Consider the following 15,527-nt stretch of genomic DNA (forward strand, 5'->3'; position numbering starts at 1 on the left):
GTTCTCTGGTGTAGGTCAATGTGAATTGCTATCCCTGCCTGGCCCTGGGCCACCTGGCTCATGCCCTGCAGGGCAGGATTAATTGGTTTCTTATATTAAAGTTACCATTGACAAATTATTATCAGTAATTAGAACTGGTGAAAAGGCAGAAGAAACAATGATTAAAAAATTCTTCTACTGAAAACATCGAAAGGTATACTGACTGTTATAAAATGACTCATTGGTCAGGTTTCTCAGTTGGCTGAGTCAATCATTAGATTAGTAAAAAAATGAAACAATGTGCATGATTATTTTTATTTGTTTGTTTTGGCAAGAACACAACATGAAATCTGATCTATGTTCCCAACAGAAAAATTGCACAACAGTGTTATTATCTATAGGCATAATGTTGTTCTTAAGATCTCTATAGTTCATTCATCTTGCATAATTGTAATTAATACATGTTGATTAACACCTCCTCATTTCTCCTTCTCCCTAGCTCTTAGTATCCACCATTCTTTTTTTCTATGAGTTTATTTTAGATACATCATGCAAGTATAATCATGACATATTTGTCCTTCTGTGACTGGCTTATTTCACTTTTCAAAATATCCTCAAAGGTTTATCTATGACTGGATTTCCTTTATTTTTAAGGATGAATAATGTTCTATTGTATGTATATATCACATTTTTAATCCATTCATTTGTCGGTGTGCATTTATGTTATTTCCACATCTTAGCTATTAAAAATAGCACTGCACTAAACATTGGACTGCTAATATATCTTCAAGATCCTGATTTCAATTCTTTTGGGTAACTACAAAGAAGTGAGATTGCTGTATCACATAGTTGTTGTATTTTTTGTTGTTAATCTTCACCTGAAGATATTCTATTTTTTAATTTTTTTCATTAATTTATTTTTGTTACAGATGTTTCTCCTTTTTATCCCCATTGACACCCTCCTCCCCAACCCCCCCACCCCATATCCAGCTTTGTTGTCCATGTCAATTCGTTATGCATACATGCATATAAGTTCTGTGGTTTATCTCTTCCCTCCCCCCACTACCCCCTCTTCTGAGGGTTGTCAGTCTGTACTCTACTTCCACGTCTCTGGGTCTACCCAATTCCTCAGACTGTTATGTTCATTATATTCCACAAATAAGTGCAATCATGTGATATTTGCCTTTCTATGCTTGCCTGAGGATAATACTCTCCAGGTCCCTCCAGGTCATCTCAAAGGATAAGAGATCTTCCTTTCTTACAGCTGCATAGTACTCCATTGTGTATATGTACCACAGCTTTTTTATCCATTCTTCTTCTGATGGACACTTGGGCTGTTTCCAGATCTTAGCTATTATAAATAGTGCTGCAATAAAAATGGGGGTATATATATTCTTTCTGATTGATGTTTCAGGCTTCTTAGGGTATATTTCTAGAAGTGAAATCACTGGATCAAATGGCAATTCAATTTTTAATTTTTTGAGGTAACACCATACTGCTTTCCATAGTGGCTGCACCAGTCTGCATTCCCACCAGCAGTGTACTAGAGTCGCCTTTTCTCCACACCCTTTCCAACACTTGTTTGATGATTTGTTGATGGCAACCATTCTGATGATTAGTGATGTTGAGCATTTCATCATGTCTCTTGGCCATTTGTATGTCCTGTTTGGAGAGGTGTCTATGTAGCTCCTCTGCCCATTTTTTAATTGGGTTCTTTGTCTTCCTTTTGTTGAGTTGTATGAACACTCTCTATATATTTTGGAAATTAACACCTTATCTGATATATCATTGGCAATTATGCTCTCTCATCCAGTGGGTTGCCTTTTCATTTTGATGATTATATCTTTTGCTGTGCAGAAGCTTTTTGTTTGATGTAGTCCCATGTGTTCATTTTCTCCTTTGTTTCTGTTGCCTTAGGTGATGTATCAGTGAAAATTTGAGGATATTATTTTCCACTTATTTTTAGAGAGAGTGGAAAAGAGGGAGGGAGGTGGAGAGAGAGAGAGAGAGAGAGAGAGAGAGAGAGAGAGAGAGAGAGAGAGAAAGATGTGAGAGAGACACATCAATTGGTTTGACTCCTACACACACCCCTACCAGGGCTGGGGGTCAAACTTGCAACTCAGTTACCTGCCCTTGGCTGGGAATCAAACCCTTCGGCCAATGCTCTATCCACTGAGCAATGCTGTCCAGGACAAGTTGTTGTATTTTTAATTTGTGGGGGTAACCTGTATACTGTTTTGCATTGTGGCTGCATCATTTTGTATTCCCAGCAAGAGTGCACAAGGGTTCCAATTTCTTCACTTCCTCACCAACTCTTACCTATTGTTATTTTGATGATAGCCATTTTGATACATGTGATGTGATACTTCACTATGATTTTAATTTGCATTTTCCTGATGATCAGTGAGGTTGAGCATCTTTTCTTATACCTGTGCATTTGCAAATCTTCTTTGAAGACATGTCTATTCAAGAATTTAGTATAAAGGAGGACATCAAGAGAGAAAAAGAGGAAACAAAGAACTATTAGACAAATAAAACAGTGTTGGTGCTCTCTCTTTTGGGAGCATGCCCATGCTTTCCCACTCCCCTCTTCTTCTACCCAACCCCAGGTGCATTTTCTTACCCTTCTCTATTTCCTGAGCTCCAAGGGCCCTTCTTTTGCCTCTATTATAATTACACTTTCTCTTAGTCAGAACTCAAGTACCAAGGTTGCTGAACTAAGTTCTGGTCTGAGTCCACCAATCTCACACTGGTTCCATTTTTGCTGCCTCCAATATTGTGGACCATGGCTCAGATTGAATTTTACTATGACTGAGATTGTTTTATTGTGGTGTAGCGTGGCAGGATTCCAGAGAAGCCCACCCAGGATAAACTTGCAGATCTGGACCGATGCTAGTTATCAGCAGAGGTCCACTGTGCCACACCAGCCCCTCACTTTCCATCAGGTGGACTTGAGTGAGTTTATCTTGGAATTCTGGGCCTTCCTGTTTTAGGGAAAGAGACTGACTTTCTCTTTTTGAAATCATCAAGGTAAAGCTAAAGGTTATAGGTTGAAAGAACCTAGGCCAAAGATAAGGGCTGAGATAATTAAGGACAGAAGAAAATTAATGGATGACTAGTTTTTAACCTTGACTTTTCAATTGGAATTGCTTTCTGAGAATATGAACAAACCTTTTGTTGGCTAAATGAGAGCTTGAACTTGTTCAGCTCTGAAGATAAGGGGTACTTCCTCCCTGTAGCTCAAATCTCAGGTGTTCTTAGGCTACTAAGAATCTTTGTTGAGGTATCAGGTGGCATCCCCCATGATGTGCAGGAGACCCATAAGAAGTTTCAAATCAATTATAATTAAATAATAGACTCAGCCAGGACATGCACCTAAAGGTTGGTTACCAAATACTTTTAGTCCTCATGGCTTTATTAAACATCTGGGGAGAAAAACCAAGGCACATAAGAGGTTTGAGATGACTTGGGAGTTCACAATGCCTTGGAGCTCAACCCACAAACAGCATACTTTCAACCCACTACACAGTATCCCTAGAAATTAGTTTAGATTCTACAGATCCCAAAATAAAACTAAAATCAACATGGAAAATCCTGTCTCCAAGGCCATAAACTCCCAGACCTCAGCCCCCATTAATACTTCTGCAGATATGCAATTAATAATAAGTCTTTACTTGCAAGTACTTACAGAAATGGGAAAAGTTTACTAGAAATAAAAAAATTAGGAAAATCCAGCTCTAAAAATTAAATTGAATGAATAGGAAGCTTATCTTTACCAGAAATAGAAGTTCCTAGGAGAAGCACAGGTAAAATACAGAATAGAAAACCAGAAATTCTGGTTTAAGGCAGAGGGGAACAGGGATTATATATATTCCTTTCTCTAGAACCCTGACGGGTTTGCAAAGGAATTTAACTGTTAAAGAATATGGTACTGGCTATTCTGACCTATTCCAATTAATATGCCTACTGGTTTCTGGGCGTAAAACAACAGAATCACTGAGTAGGGTTTGCAGGAAAATCCCTGCAGAGGAGTCTGTATCTGTTGCAGAAAATCAGGTCACCTTAAGAAGGATTACAGGAAACTGAAATATGAGTTAGACTGTTTTTTTATTTAATTATAAATTAAAGTAAAAAAAGAAAGCAGTTTTGAAACTGGCAGTAGTAAACCCTTCCTTATAAATAATATACTTTAAACAATTTACTTTAAATGTAAATGGATCAAACTCAAAGACATATAGTGGTGAATGAATAAAACACAGGATCTGACTATATGCTGTCTACAAGAGACATTAGATTTAATGACATACATTGGTGAAAGTAAAGGGATGGGAAAAGATATTCCATGCAAATGGTAATTAAAAGAGAGCAGAGATGACTATGTTTACATCAACTAAAATAGACTTCAAGTCAAAAACTGTCAGAAAAGACAAAGAAGGTCATTATATAATGATCAAAAAGATAAATCAAGATATAACAATTATAAATATATATATGTGTGTGTCTTATAAGGACACAATTATATATATCTCACATCAGAGCACCAATATATAAAATAGACATTGGCAGAACTGAAGGGAAAAATAGACAGCAATATAGTAATAATAGGAGATTTCAATACTCCACTCTCACTAATGGTTAGATCAATCAGATAGAGAATCAATAGAAAATAGCAAATTTGAATAATATCAGAAAGCAAATGAACCTAACAGACATATACAGAATGTTCAATTCAACAGCAGAATATGCATTCCTTTCAAGTGTTCAGGGAACATTCTACAGAGCTGACCACATGCTAAGTCACAAAGCAAGTCTTAAAAAATGTAAGAAGATGGAAAACATACCAAGTATCTTTTGACCACAATAGAATGAAACTAAGAATCAATAGTAGTAATGGCCAAAGCATACATAATAAAAAATTTTTAATAAAAAATAAATCAATAGCAGAAATAAAACTTGAAAATTCATAAATAGGTGAAAATTGAACAATACACTTTTGCACAACCAATGACTCAAAGAAGAAATAATAATAGAAATATAAAATATCCAGAAACAAATGAAAAGAAAAACACTACATATTAAAATTTATGGGATGTGGCAAAAGTAGTAGTAAGAGGACAATATATAGGGAAAAACACATATTTTAAAAGGAATATCTCAAATAAACTAAAATTATACCTCAAAGAAGTATAAAAAGAAGAACAAACTAAAGAGTAAGCATGATTAAGTTAGTTTGACCGTGTAGATGCAGCCTAAGGCAAAATGTGAGCAAAAACAAAATACACCACACATTTGTCTATATGACATAAAGCCCCGTTTTTTTTAGAAGTTTACATTTTTATCTTGATTTTTTGTTTGGTTTTCAAATTCACATTATTTGTAGACTGGATTATTACCTTAAATTTTCTTTCACATGCATATTTCTGTATGTAAAGACATATATTCCTCTTAATGTATTTATGAATATGTACATTAATGGAAGATTGACTTATTTTTAGTACATTTAGAAGACTGACCCATTTCTAAAAACCCAGAGCCTGTAAAGCTATTCTATTTTGAAATTTAATGATACTCTTTAAAGAAAATTGTTGGTGACCATATATGGTGACAATTTTCTGTTTTCATCTGTCATATCTTTATGAAATTTATGTTGTATGTTCACAGAATGGTAAAACTTAATAAAACAGTAAATATGAAAAATTAATTCCATGACACAATAATATCTAAGTACAATAGTGAAAAGAATGCTTTAACAAAATTTTGAGAAAGAAAATTTAAGCATGCCACACTGGATGCCTTGAGGTCCTTCCAAAACTTATAAGACAAGGGTGAGAGCTCTAGCACATTGTAGCTAGCTACTCATTCTCTAATTTGATGTAGGTAGTTCTGGAATATAAATATCTGTTTTTGTTATGTGGAGAGACATAGTATTTGGAACAAAGCAGAACTTGAGTATTGTGAGTATCATGCTCATATTGATAATTGTGCTTTGAGTTGGTGCCTGAAGGTGACATACCTGTTTACCTACACAATATACATTCAGTTGGGCTCAAGTTTTTATCAGTTCATCTCCTCCCTCATACAGTCATGTGTTTGGGAGGAATTTTACCACTAGCTCTAAGGATGAGATCAGAGTTACTCTAACATAACCCAATAATCCTGTGTCCCTTGCCACAGTCATTGGTTCAAGATTGGTCCTGAATCTATATACCTTTGAGTCACTAGATCCACTAAACTTGAAGACTCTTTCATCTCTAGACACTCAGTTATGTAAGCAAATATATTTCCTTATTGTACAAACAAAAGTGACATTTACTTTCTGTTGCTTGTAATTTTGTTACTTATTGCTTCATATGTTTTTGAAGCTATATCACCCGGTGAATGTAAGTTCAGACGTTTTATCGTTTTAATGAATTGTCTTTTATCATTAGATATTGGCCTTCTTTCTGTGAAATATTGTTTGATGTCTATTTTGTCTGATTATAATACAAATAAACCATTTTTCTCTTACATTTACTAGTCACTGACATTTTTCACCATCACTTAATTTTCATCTGTTCTGTGACATGCTACTGTACCTGCTTTATGACCTGCAAAGTACTAAAACATGTTTATAAGGCTTCTAATAGACTGTATGGGCTACCATAACAATCAGTAATACCACAGACTAGGTGTATTAATAACAGAAATTTGTTTCTCACTGTTCTGGAGGCAGGATGCCCAAGATTAAGGTGTCAGTAGGTTTGGATTCTTCGGAAGCCTCTCTCCTTGGCTTGAAGATGGCCACCCTCTTACTGCCTCTTCACATGGTCATACCTCTGTGCATGCATACCCCTGGTTTCTTTCTGTGTGTCCCTAAAGTACTCTTATATGGACACTAGTCAGATTGAGTTAAGGCATACCAAAATTAAGACTCACTTTGGATTAAGCCAATTTAAGTTAATGTAAGTAAATTAATATGATTAAGCCTCTCTGAAACTTAATCACCTCATCAAAGGCCCCTTTTGAGGCACTGGGCATTAGGGCTTCTACATGTAAACTTTGGGGAATTCAATTCAGTCAATAACAATGCTTGATGTTACGATGATGTTATCATATAAGACTAGAGAACAGAAGCAAAAACAATGACACAAGGCAGGAAAGAGGATCTGTTGCTAGGCTTCCATTAGCATACAGCTTCTCCAGTTCATAAGATTCTCTAAGGGTCAATAAGTCCCAGGCATTGGGCTTAATATTTTGCATTGTCACTACTCAGCCTGGATCTGATGGGTGGGGATCAGTATGCCATACTAGTTAAAATTCATAGGTTAAAGTATAATATCTTCTTATTATCAACTAAGATACTTGATATTTATTAACCTCAGCTTTCTAATTGTATATAGAGAAAAATAATTAGTCATGCTCCTCCAATAGTTGAGAATGAAACAAAATTTAGATATACTTCTCCACATAATGAGGGCTGTTTGATGGGTGAAATGTCGGAGCTAATTCCCCAGCCTTTTATTTTCACAATGGGCAGGATCCTGGTGAATAGCTTTCTATTTTAGGTCATGCCACCTATAGCGTTGACTATGAGACCAGCAGAAGGGAAAGAGTTGAGCTTGTGAACTAGGGGTAGAGCCTTTGAGGATACAATCATCTCACCAAATACCTGCTTTACTCTTTAGCAAGTAGAGACCCTTGTAGTTTTCTAAGCTCCAGGAAGACAAAAGCACTATCTTAATTTTTTTCATGGTCCTATCTTCCCTTATTAGCATCATGCTTGACATATACTAGATGCTTGAATGAATGAATGAGTTAATTAATGAATAATACTTACATTCCAGACATATACCTTTCTTCTTTCTAACAGTTAGAAGCATCTGGCAGATTAGCACCCTAGCCTTGGAGCTGGGGTTCTTAAGTGATTCAATAGGAATTTATGGAAGGGAAGTCCAGGCTTGCCTCTAACTTGATGAGCAAAGGGGCATTCTGGAGATCTTGGCCCTTTTGTCTTCAGAACAACTTTATACACACTCCCTGAGCATCTTATATTGCTGGACTGAGAGGTAGCTGAAGGCCATGTGAAACCTCTGGAGGCGATCTAGCTTCAGTTGGGAGAAGCAGTAAAAAAGGCAAGCCCTGGGGATGGGGGTCATCATGAGGTTAACCTGGCTGCTCATTTCCACTATTCAGGGAAAGAACTAGAAGTGGAATCTTCTCCATTGATGTGGGCTCACTTCTTGGAACAATTGCAGCTCCAGCTTTCCAAGGGTCTCCTCAAGGCTGTTGAATGACATATGGTTAATGACTTGTATCCTACATGAGAATCACAGAAACCCTGGTGCTTCTCAAATCTCTGAAATATGCAAGAAGGAAACTTAAGAAAGTGTAAGAAATCAAATAAGCCACCTAAAAATGGTCCATGTGCATTGTCACAGGTTCTAAGTTACACTGAGGCCCTTGCTTTAGAACTGGCCATTGGATGGTGTGCCTCTCTCTCTTCAATGTTTCAGTAATGACTGTGGGTGCAGATGAAGGTATCGATTCAGTCCTCTCCATTGGAGCTCTTAACTCACTGATTTTCAGTGAAGTGCAGCAAAGAAACTATAAGATTAGTAGCAGTGGAACCTCAGTCCCACTTTGCAGCTAACAGCCTGGTTCACACTCATTAACCATCCCTACAGTGGCAATCCTCCATCCACTATATCCTATTAAATAAATCCTCCCCAGCATCTCTCTCAGGCCTGTTACCTCCAACAGCATAAATAACACTCTAAGTACATCAACTGAATATTTGGCTTTGAACTACATCAGGTCCTTTCTTGTTTAAGGGATTCAAAACAATGGCTTCAAAGTCTCTCAGTGATTCCATGTTGTACCACTGGTAGATTTAGGCACATGCTTTGGTTCTCCATTCCCTCTGGTTCCAGATCACTTTCCCTCAATGGAGGAGCAGAGATTTCTTCTAGGGCATACACAATCGAATGTTTCTCACTTAAAAGGCTCTGCGTTAAATATTCCAAGAGGCTGAGATAATCTTGTCTCTTTTTTATTGTTGTGAGATAAGAGACAAACCCCGAGTGGATCTTTACAGTGTTGAGCTTTCTTCCCTGGTCAGGCCAGAACAACCCTTCACAGTGAAGGACTCAGGAGAAAACCTTAAAGTTCTCTTCTACCCCTTTTTCTATCTTGAAGTTGTTGAGTAGAAATCAAGTTATTTCTCTGCCCATGTCAGCCCTTAGAATACCAGGCCCTGTACTAGGTAATGTACATGTGGATCATTACATTGGTTAATTTTGTGTCAATTTTATGGGGTCACAGGCTGCACAGATATTTTTGTTAAGTGTTATTTCTGGATGAGTCTGTGGGGAGGTTTCTGGATGAGATTAATGTTTGACCTGATAAACTGAATAAAGCGGATTTCCTGTTCCACGTTGAGTGCCTAAACAGAACAAAAATGCAGAGAAAGAAAGATTTGTTCTCTCTCTACCAGACTGCTTAAGCTGAGGCATTAGTCTTCTGCTGTCCTGGAACTAGAACTTAACCATCAGATTTCCTGGTTCTCAAGTCTTCAGATTTGGACTAGAACTTATGCTATTGGTTCTCCTGGTTCTCAGGCTTTTGGACTCAAAATAGAATTGCACAACTCTAATTCCTGGGTCTCTAGCTTGCAGGTGGAAGATGATGTGACTTCTCAGCCTCCATATAATAAACCTCCATATAATAAACCTCCATATAATAAACCATATAAGCCAATTCCTTATAATAAACCTCTTTATTTAAATGCATCTGTTGCCCTGGCCAGTTTGGCTCAGCAGTTGGAACGTTGGCCTGTGGACCAGAGAGGCCTAGGTTTGGTTCCTGCTAGAGGCACATACCAAAAAAAAAAAAAAAAGCATTTGTCTGTCTATCTATCTATCTATCTATCTATCTATCTATCTATCTATCTATGTATGTATGTAACTGTCTATCATCTATCTATCTAATCTCTTATTGGTTTTGTTTCTCTGAAGATCCATGAATGATACAATTATTTTTTAACTCATCTTTATTGTTGAATGTATTACAGATGTCCCTCTTTTGTTCCCCATTAACCCCCTCCTCCCCAATCCTGTCCCACTCCTGCCTTCCATACACTTTGCGGTGTCCGTTGGTTATGCATATATGCATAGATGTTTTTTGGTTTATCTCATCCTGCCCTTCCTCCCCCCTTCCCTTTGAGGTTCATCAGTCTAACAACCAGTTTGTATTTCTTAATTTCTTCATCTTTTTCACCCATCCCCCCAGACCCCACCCATCTGGCAAGCAACAAAAAGTTCTCTGTATCTATGAGTCTGTTTCTGTTGTGCTTGCTCATTTTGTTTGTAGATTCAATTGTTGATAGATAATGTACGAATTGCCATTTTGTTGTTCATATTTTTGTTCTTCTCCATCAAGAAGACCCTTCAACATTTCATATAATACTAATTTGGTGGTGATGAACTCCTTTAGCTTTTTCTTGTATGGGAAGCTCTTTATATAGCCATCGATTCTAAATGACAGCTTTGCAGGATAGAGTAATCTTGGTTGTAGGTTCTTGCTTTTCATCACTATGAATATTTCTTGCCACTCCCTTCTGGCCTGCAAAGTTTCTTTTGAGAAACAAGCTGACAGTCTAGTGGGAACTCCCTTGTAGGTAATGGACTGCTTTTCTCTTGCTGCTTTTAAGATTCTCTCTTTGTCTTTAGCCTTTTGGCATTTTGATGATGATGTATCATGGTGTGGACCTCTTTGGGTGCATCTTGTTTGGGACTCTCTGTGCTTCCTGGACTTGTATATCTGTTTCCTTCACCAAATTAAGGAAATTTTCTGTCATTATTGTTTCAAATAGGTTTTCAATTTCTTGTTCTCTCTCTTTTCCTTCTCCCTATGATGCAATGTGGGCATGCTTGGAGTTGTCCCAGAGGCTCCTTACACTATCCTTATTTTTTTGGATTATTTTTTTTCTTTTTGTGTTCTGATTGGGCAGTTTTTGCTTCCTTATATTCCAAATCAGTGGCTTGCTTCTTGGCTTTACCTACTCTACTATTGATTCCCTGAAAATTATTCTTTATTTCAGTTAGTGCCTCCTTCATTTCTGACTGGTCCTTTTTTATGTTGTTGATGTTCTCACTAAGTTCCTTGGAGGTTTCCTTAAGGTCCTTGAAGGTCTCAGTAAGTTCCTTGAATGTCTCACCAAGTTCCTCGAGCAACCTTATAACCTGTGTTTTGAACTCTGCATCTGATGGATTGCTTATCTCCATTTTGTTTAATTCTTTTTTTTGGAGTTTTGTTCTTTTCTTTCATTTGGGACATGTTTCTTTGTCTCCTCATTTTGGCTGCTTCCCTGTGACTGTTTTACTATGTATTAGGTAGAGATGCTATGTCTCCTAGGCTTTGTAGGGTGGCCTACTGTTATAGGTATCGTATAGGATCCAGTGGCACAGCCTCCCTGATCTCCCCAGCTAGGCCCTCGAGATGCACCCCTAGTGTAGACTGTACACCCGTCTGTTATAATTGAATCTTGATTGCTGTTGGCACATCAATGAGAGGAATTTACTTAGGCTGATCAGCTGCAAGGCCTGGCTGTGCCTGCTGACCACTGCCCTCTGACTACCTTGAAAGATCAGCTATGTAGGGGCAAACCACATAGAGCAAGACTTACATCATCAGGACTCTGGTACCCATTGAGTCTGCTCATTGAGTGTGTAACTTGTGGAGGTGGTTGGGTGGTGGTGTTTTGACATGGTCTGAAGCTGTCCACTGGGTGTGCTGGCTCTGGGGCAAGGTCAGCCACTGCCTTTGTTTTATCCAGGGCCACCCAGCATAAGCTACAAAGTGATTGTCAAATGGCTGCTTCTTGTGCTGGGCTTGGAGGTGCCCAGGAAAAGCCAAGTTGTGAACCAAGGCTGGTTGCTTCTAGTGCCAGGCCTGGAGCCACTTAACCAGAGGCATGAGGCTTGCTGAGACCAGATGCTGCTTGTTTGAGAGATTTTAGGAAACTCTAAAGCAGAATCCAAGACAGGCCAACCCTATAGTAAAACCTTTGGAAACAGCTTGGGTGGGCCTGAAAGTTGGGTGGGACAGGGCTTCAGGGAATCACTGGGGCAGGGCAAACTGTGTGAGCCAGGTTGCTAGAGTCCCAGATATGGCAGCTATCCTCTGCCCCAGGGAAGGGCTCACCAAAGGAACATCAGCCGCTGCCAACACATCTGTCCAGGAGAAAGCTGCCTCTCCAGCCCTCATCCCAAGGCCAAACAGCTCAGTTCTTCCCTATATTTCTCTGGTGCCCTTCAAGCTGCCTCCCTTCCAAGCTTAGAGGGAGCAAGTCCCAGTAAGTCCCTGCATGAGCCCTTTAAGAGGAGCTGCCTGGGACTCTAGCAGCCACAGCCTCCGTTTGCCTCAGTTCCCACTGGTTTTTCCAGCCAGAAGTTATGAGGACTTCTCTCTGTGGCACTGGAACCCTGACCTGTGCACCTGGTGTGGGACAGGGACCCCTCACTCCTCAGGGAGGACCTTCCCGGCTGAGGTGTTCCTCCTGATTTTTATCCGTCACATGTGGTTGTGGGACCAGCCTGTCCGTGCCTCCGCCCTTCCTACCAGTCTCGATGTGGCTGCTTCTCTAATTTTGTAGTTGTAGGACTTCCATTCACCTCGATTTCAGAAAGTTCTGAATGATGGTTGTGTTGTAGTTTCGTTGTAATTTTGATGTGGTTGTAGGAGGAAGTGAGTACCATGTTTACCTACACCACCATCTTGACTAGAAGTAATGATACAATTATTAAATAATGGTTTTATTTCTGTCTTTGCCTGGATTCAGAGAGTAAAAATTACTTCACACATAATTTATTAGCTTTTCATCAAGGTAAACATTATAAATGTGAAGGTCATTTTAATGAAAACCCCTGAACACCCAAACTTGTATGCCAGTTCCATCGGTAATAACAGTCCATGTATTAAGGACTTCTTTGCCTCCTTTCACAGAGTAGTGCTTTTAAAATAGTAATGCTCCCTCTTATCCTTTGAGATGACATGGAGGGACCTGGAAAGTATTATCCTAAGTGAAACAAGCCAAACAGAGAAAGACAAGTATCATATGATCTCACTTATTTGTGGAATATAATAAACATAACAGTGAAGAACAGGGTAGTCCCAGAGATGTGGAAGTAGGGTACAGACTGACAATCCCCAGAAGAGGAGGTGGGGGGGAGAGATAAACCACAGAGCTTATATGCATGTATGCATGACCAATGGACATGGACAACAAAGCTGGGGACAGGGCGGGGAGGGAGGGGGAGGAGGGTGTCAATGGGGGAAAAAGGAGAAACATCTGTAACAAAAATAAATAAATAAATAAGAAAAAAAATAATACAGTAATGCTCCCTTTTCATATGTTCAGAATATCCTTCCTTTCTACTCATTCAAATGTATTCATATCCACTAATTTTTTCCCAGCTCTAGGTCCCATTACAATATAGAGATGAGAAAACACTTATCAATAAAGTAAAAAAGATTTAAAAAATCCTCTCTTATAAGGCTACTAATATTGGACACTAAATATTAGAAAGAGAAAATATGAACATGCAAAATTATAGTACATGTATATATTATAAATATATAAAATATTACTAAACTGAACTAACAAATGCCTTGTAAAGAAATATGACCACAAAGGATTTATTCTAGAAATGAAAGGATACTAGAATATTAAAAAATCTATCAAAGAACTTGTGATTATTCTTGGAAAATAGAATATAAATGCTTTCTTTGATCCCAAAAGAAAGCCTCCAAAATGATGAAAAGGTGTAAAAAAGGAGAAAATAAGAAGTTTGAAAAAAAGGGCATCAGACAAAAAATGTGAGTGAAATTCTGAAAACTGGAAAATAAATGAATCAGTAGTGAATCTTCAGCAAACTCCAGTAACTGAACACAAAGCCTTCAGGAAATAAATTGCAGAACCCTAGAAGACTCGGTTACTAGAAGAGCTAATTATCTTTCAAGGCAGTGACCAGAGGGTGCCTTTGATTACTGGAGGATTCATGAAAAGCATCCCCCAAAAGAGCATTTAATCACCCCTATTGTTTGCACCTTCTGAAGCAGGTAGAATTCCCACCTGGGGCACATCAACCTGGGTTTTCTTCACATTCTCCTTCTGTTTTACTGGTCCCCTTAGCAACCATTGTACCTCTTTCTACAAGAGTTTATTCCTCCTTTTTGTAGGTGTCAGGGTAGGGGGAAGTTGATAAATGTTGTTTATAAAAATCAGGCTTCCCATAATAGAGCAGACCCATCTAGATCTTCTCCAGGAGTGGTGGGCAGCTGATCAGTCATGAGAGAGGGGCAAGAACAGGACAGGAGAAGAAAGCACCAGGCACATGTCAAAATCCATCCAGTGTTTGTAAAACCTGTCTGAAGAAGACTGGAGCATCTGCTGCAGATGTGCTTGTGGTAAGTTTGAATCTTCTCTCTCTGCTTCTTCAGAACTGACCTGTTTCTCTGAAGTTATTTAACCACTTAACTTCTGCTGAAACAATTTGCAACAATGGCAGCTACCTTATTGAAGCAGGATGATATTGGGACATGGAGAACCACTGGTGCTTGCCCCATCTTTGAGAGCAAGTGCTGAAATTCATCCCCACACTTCAACCAATGATAAAGCTAATTCTAAAAAGATTCTAGGTGTCTTTTACTGACGTCTTTAGGGGAACAAAAGAAGAGAATCCCTGGCATAATACATAGCAAAACTTCATTAAACACCTTTCATTAGACAGATTTGAGTTTCTTGCAAGTAGCCTCATGAGATGAATGAGCATCAGCTCCCACCCTTCCTGAAAAATCTTCTCTCCAAATCGCTCTTCTAAGTGGAGCCATGTACCTCTTTCAGCTTCTTATGACTGAATCCTCACATATATCACATACATCACCCTGTTCAGCACACAGAGGGTCCTTCTCTAGATCCCTCCTCTTCAAAGTATGGGTGAGTTGTATATAATAAATGTTTTTCTTTTTCACTTCCACATTGATTTTCTCATTTTCCTCTCTTAACTCCCAATATGGCTCTTCCTCACCGCAGGGATTTCAGCACATGGCCCACAGTGTATTTTTTCAGCAGGTTATGTAGGCTGGAACTTTGGTTCCTGCCTGGAGCCAACAATTTCAGCAAGTGCCTCTTTTATCAGTGAAGTATCAAGGGTGTTCATTGCTGCCTAGTTGTGGCCAGATCAGAGCTGCTTCTCTAAAGCCTGTTCTTTCACAGCAGCTTTTAGCAAGGTTTAGAGTGGGGCTGTGTTCATTGCGTCTTTCATACAAAAGATATGGGTGTGTGGGCAGCCATGATTCTTAAGCTCATTCAAGGGTCTGGTTCCTTATTTGTGAAATGTGGAACAGAAAAAAAAATTTTATAGCGATATTAGGGGAATGATTATCCTAGGTCCATTCTTTTATCCAATCAGTGATTATTTTAACAGAATTTTTTCTCTGTTTGATTGACATGCATTTTACTGTATGTATTTAAATCGTGCAACTTGTTACAATGCATGCAAGCACCCATT

The sequence above is a fragment of the Molossus molossus genome, unplaced genomic scaffold (assembly GCF_014108415.1).
Source record: "Molossus molossus isolate mMolMol1 unplaced genomic scaffold, mMolMol1.p scaffold_m16_p_2, whole genome shotgun sequence".
In the NCBI taxonomy this organism is placed as follows: Eukaryota; Metazoa; Chordata; class Mammalia; order Chiroptera; family Molossidae; genus Molossus; species Molossus molossus.